Genomic DNA, 5,981 nt, shown 5'->3' with positions numbered 1-5,981 from the left:
TTACTTTGGTGATAGAACCATGGTGTGGTGGATTATTTTGGTGATAGAACCAAGGCGTTGAGAGTTGACATACTTGGCCATCTCTTCAGGTAATCCCACATAGAATTGTTGCTTTTGCTCGGCAAAGTCTATCTTTTGAAAGACAGTAGTCTTGAGATGTAAATCCCAAAACTTGTCCACATATTTGTGGATAGACAGAGAGAAGCCTCTAACTCCCCCATTCGGTGAGCACTTTGTCCTTTTCATCGTTTGCAAGGAATTTATTCATGATGGAAACTCGTAGAGTTTTCCATGTCTTTGGGGCTTCGCCATTGCCACGAAGGCTAGCCCACCATTGACGAGCCAGTTTTTAGAAGTGCATAGCTACATGGCGTAGCTTGGAGGACTCCGTGAAGCCCTCATCTCCAAAGGCCGCATCAAATTGTTGGATGAAGGCCAATACTTTATCGGTAGCACCAAAGGTGCCATCATAGGTGAGAAAAAAGATACTCTTTCCTCCCTCTTTGAACTTCTTGAGCTTTTGGGACCTTTGTCATGCAGGGTAAGATTTGCGATGTCCTCCCCTCTTGTATTCTCTAGGAGAATAGCGATAGATTTTGTCGAAAGAGGAGGAAGGTGAAGAAGAAGGAGAAGAGAGTAACCTCTTTCTTGCCATTTTCTTCCTTTGTTTCCTCTCTTCCCTTTCGGAATGACGAGGAGAAGGACTATGGGTTAACGGTTTTTCTCTTGGGAGGAGTTGGCGATCGTTTAGTCCGCTATCTTTGTAGAGGACTTCGAAGGAACTTAGAAACTCATCACATTCTTGTTCTTTGGATTCCTCCTTTCGTATGGGAGAGAGTCTTCTTTTGGGGGTCTCATCAAGAGGCCTCCTAAGCTCTCTCTCTCCTCTTGGAGAGGAAAGGAAATCCCATAAGCACGAAGTTGTTGAGTAAAGGTTGCCCATAGCTTGTTGCAACCTAGTAACAAGATAATCAACAAACATGGGGACATTATCATTAGCACCTTCATGTGCAAAATCAAAATTATCAATGTTCATTCTACTCTCTTGGTTATTGTCAGCCATGTTAACAAAATTTGTGTGTTTACTTAGTATATGCTTTGGCAATTCAAAATCTTAGTTGCTACTCCTCTTAGCCTTTGAAAATTAGTATTTAAGCATCTAAGGATCTTTACCCACATTTTGAATTGATTAATTATAGAGGGTAGCGGAGTGGGTCTAACATAGCAGAGTTGTCGAGGGATAGCTCCTTTCGGACTTTTTATGGCTCAATAATGGTAAATCCATAGGCAAGTTTTAAAAGACTCCATTATTAAGACCAAAGCTCCCAAGGTGTGCACCAGAGTTGCATGATTCGTTATTCGACATTCGTTTTATTCGTGAATAATGGTCGATTAATATGTTTCACAGATTTATTCGCGCGTATTATTCACTACCACGTCAACTTTATTCAAAATAACATTTTATTGCTTACATATCGATCGATACAATATCGATCGAAACAGTATCAATCAATAGATATCGATCGAAACAGTATCGATCGATTCTGACATAGTATAATTATATAAAAAGCCTAGATTTTTGTGTTTTAGGCACAATTCCTTTTACCAAAGTGTCAGGTTACCCTCGACATAGAAAGGTTGAATTGTCAACTTAAAAAATCCTTTGATTTTTTAAGAAAATAGATTATTTTTAATGTTAAAACATTAAAAGTAAAAAAAATGGATAGATTTGAATCATCTATAATTCTAAGCAATAGAAGTTATTCTTTAACTCTATTGTTTTAGTATAAATAAATAATTCTAAGCACTAGAGGCTATCTTTTTAACTATAGTGTCTTAGTGCTAATGTATAATTCTAAACATTAGAGGCTATACTCTTAGCTTTATTTGTTTTATAATAGATAAATAAATAATCCTAAGCATTAGAGGCTATTTTTAAAGCTATAGTGTCTTAGTGCAAATGTATAATTCTGAACGTTAGAGGCTACACTCTTAGCTCTATTTGTTTTAGAATAGATACTAAAAGTGATAGTTGATGGTTAAAATCTATCATAGCTATAATATGTGCATAGACGTAGTGTTAATTCAATACTTTGGAACATATCATTCACTAGGTAGATAAGACATTGATTTAGAAGATTAAAATAAACATTTCTATGTGCAATTAAAAAGTTACCAAAGGTTATTTAAATTGTAGTACTTTTATACTTGGTTGTTTGAGTAGGGTCTCCTACTTCTAAGTATGGATAAGATATACACATACATGTAGGGTCTTTTGGTTGTCATGAACAAATGTTCTTACCTCCATATAGACATAGAATAGGTCCACTTAGTGCCTCTTGGTTGTTATGAGATGATTCTCTTACTTCCAACTGAGGTTTAAGGTACGAAGTAGGATTCACTTGGTTGTTATCGAGCTTATGATCTTACTTCTAAGTGAATATGGTGGATCACCTATAGAATTCACTAGGTTGTGATCGAGCAGAAGCTCTTACCTCCTAGTGAATATTAGTCATGCATAGTACTTAGGAGTCACATGGATGTTGTCGATCTCATGCTCTTACCTCTATGTTGATATAGAAATTAGAGACCTCATTTATTTTAGGGTCGATTGGTTGTGTTTGAGCAGTAGCTTGTACCTCCAAGAGGCATAGATAGTGGAATGTGAGATGACTCCATCGCTCATCTAAGTTGTCTTGAGCAAACGCTCTTTACCTCCTAGTAGCCAGGAATGTCATATCTATTGGTGATTTTCCCTAAAATATTATCCTAACACTATTCATTCATCATTTTAATTTAGCAAATCATATCTATAATCTTTTATTTTCTCATTGCGTGATTATGGTGAAAAGTTATAATCATAGTGTATCTATTGATTGTAAGATATATGTTGTTGAAGTCATAAAGCATGGTGCGAGGAAAAGAGTGGACATGTGTGGAGGAAATAGAGAAAGGCAAAACAGTTTTGTTTGTGGAATGCAAACATTGTGGACATAAGTGGCACGGCAACGCAAATCGTATCAAGGAACATTTATTCGGCACTAGCCCGAATGTGAAAGAATGTGGAGCACCGCCTAAAGACATATGGGTCCATATGCAGGGTATGGAAAGAGATGCAAACATGCATGACTTGTTCTAAAGAGACAGAAGAGTATGACAGGTGGGTCATCTATCAACATAGAAGAAGTGAGTGTAGATCAAGAGGACGTGTGATCTAGCCAAGGACCTTCAATGGGAACAACCTGAACACCTCAAAGTCCTTACACTTTTCCAAATGGTTCCATGGGAGGGATGGATGCAAGTCCCGATACATCCAGGAGAGCCGCTATGCCTGGGACTCTACACGCAACATTCACTCAATGGGACATGCTCGAATTGTATCTAAAGTTGACACAAACCTTCATGGCTTGTGGAATCCCATTTAATGTCATAAGAAATCCTATTTTCAAAGATTCACTAATGTCAACTGTAAAAAAAGGACTCATCTATCCTGATTATAATAAAAGGCGAATAGAGTATGTGGACAAAGTCAACAGCAGTACATAAGCGATTCTTAAGTGAACGGTGCTTGACTTTGTTCTAGAGTTTGGTTGTACCATAGCGCTCGACGGATGAAGCAGCTGTCAGAAAAAACCATTAATTAATGTCATGGTAATTTGTCCCAAAGGTGCAATGTTTTTGGAGGCCATTGATACCTCAATGAAAGAGAAGTCATCTCTCTACTTGACGAAAGTATATGAGCAAGCTATCGCTTGACTGGGTGGACCAAAGAATGTGACAGCTATTGCTATAGATAATGCTTCCAACTACAAAGGAGCGGGTTTAGCCATTATGAAAAAGTACTAAGAAATTACATGGCTTAGATGTGCAACACACACCCTAAATTTACTCCTAAAGGATATGGACAGATTATCATTCATGGTCCTATTGACGCCAATCACGTAATCAAGTTTATACGGGAGCATCAGTTTACATATGTTTTATTTTGCTCCAAGTCTCTGAATAAAGCACTTCAAATTTTCTATGCCACACGATTCGCTACAACATACTATGTTTTGAATAATGTCATTGAAGTGCAAGCGGCTCTTACAGAAATTGTTGTAGATTGCCGTTGGGAGGCTTGGCTCAGCAAGTATCCAAGCCACCACAAAGCAGCTCAAAAATGTGTGTCCTTGGTGCAATCCCCTCTCTTTTGGTGGAACATTGACAAACTTGTTGGGGTTAGTAAGCCCTATGTGGAACTACTAAGGGTTGTCGACACAAATAAGTTTGTCATTAGTAAGGTTTATTGGATCATGTCTGAGGCGCTGCGTCAAACCGAAGAATACAACCATTGCAGTGCGAGGGAGAGAACACAAATCGTGTAACTTGTGGAGAAACGATGGGCTCAAATGCACACACCATTTCTTGGTGTTGCATTTGTCTTGGATCCAAAGTTTCAGATGAACGGACAAGCTTCCAACAAAGAGGTAATGAGAGACTTTAAAAACGTCTGCTCACAGTTGTTGCCAGGCAACGATGGCATGGATGCATTCCAGTAGAGGGTGGATTATGCCAATAGGGAAGGAACTTTCGGAGATCCCTGGGTTCTTAATAGCGTAAAAAGGTTTTCAGGCCTAGTATGGTGGAAAGAATATGGAGGAGACGTAGTTGAGCTACAACACGTGGCGACCAGGGTGCTTTCGGTCGCGGCATGCAATGGTAGCTGTGAGCGCAATTGGTCTTCTTATGACTGTGCACTCAAAGCATAGAAATCGCTTAAGTCCTGCTCGTGCCGCAGACCTTGTGCACATCTTTTGTAACATGAGTTTCATTCATGCACCCATGAAGATAGCCACACGCGCGACCAAAGTACACTTTGGAGTGCTTCAGAATCATGAGACGATGGTGGAACAGGTGTAGCATAGATGAGATGGAGTGGGAAGTGGCTTCATAATGTTTAGACAATGAAGAGGTTGATGACCTGGTGCCTGTGATAGATGGCAAAATGTAAACATCTTTTCATGATAATGTATCTACTCTATCTCACTGTAGCATCTAATGGATAAGTTTTCTCAATTAAGTTTTTTTAAAATATTGAGGAGCGTTCGCATAAACATAAGTATTGAGGACATGATGTGGCAACCAAATAAAATAACATTAACACATCCTAAACAAAATGACATCTACAAACCAAATTCTCAACAAAGTCATCAATTAGCAACTCCAAAACGAATTCATTGCCTTAAACATAGAGAGAATACAATGCATCTCAAAAAAGGATGGGGCAATTTACCATTAAAATTTCCAACTATAGTCTACAATGTCTTTAAGAAATTGTGATATCCACCACTTCTTCAAGATTTGCGTTCAATGCTTCCTCAAGCATCTCCACCGTTTCTTGAATATTTGCCTCATGACTTGGTCCTGCCTCCTCAGGCAGGGGAGACAGGGGACCATATTGCGGTTTGTATCTGACAAGTTTTTCTCGATAAAACAACTACTTTTGCTTCTTTGGCTGCCAACTTCTCTTGTAGCGAGAGAATGCTCTCTCCTTGGCTGGCTAGTGTAGCCCCCTGAGACACGATATTAACACTTTGTTCATTCTCTTCTGGTACGAGCACCACTGGCCTCTTTTGTGCAGGTGGATATGCCTCCCCACGACATGCTTGTGCCCTTTCTTTAGCTCTTTCAAGTCCAACACTAGCGTTGAAAGGACGGTCTGTCCAAAGGACGTGCTTCTTCATTATATCTTGCATGAAGACTTGCTGGATGAAGTAGATGGCAACTTGATTATTATTAGGTAGATTGCACTCCTTTTGAATGAAGCATAGAAGCAACACACGCGCTAGCCCTTTGTGTTGCGAATCTGATATTTTTAAAGGTGCCATTGCCTTGGCGCGACCTAATCTCCTGAACAGTACGTCTTTCAAAAAAAAGGAGGGACAGCACTTGTGTACGTCCTCCAATTTCATTGGTTCGCCCTCCAAACCCTTGGGCTC

The 5,981-nt window shown here is 39.4% G+C and overlaps 1 pseudogene; it reads left to right on the top strand.

Moving 5' to 3' along the window:
- Positions 1-3,863: 3,863 nt before the first annotated feature.
- Positions 3,864-4,902, top strand: LOC147419072 (uncharacterized; annotated as a pseudogene).
- The last annotated feature ends 1,079 nt before the right edge of the window (positions 4,903-5,981 follow it).

The sequence above is a fragment of the Adiantum capillus-veneris genome, chromosome 29 (genome assembly GCF_014529385.1).
Source record: "Adiantum capillus-veneris isolate H3 chromosome 29, ASM1452938v2, whole genome shotgun sequence".
Classification (NCBI taxonomy): Eukaryota; Viridiplantae; Streptophyta; class Polypodiopsida; order Polypodiales; family Pteridaceae; genus Adiantum; species Adiantum capillus-veneris.
The sequence above is the reverse complement of the archived record's forward strand: the minus strand, read 5'-3'. Positions and strand labels throughout refer to the sequence as shown.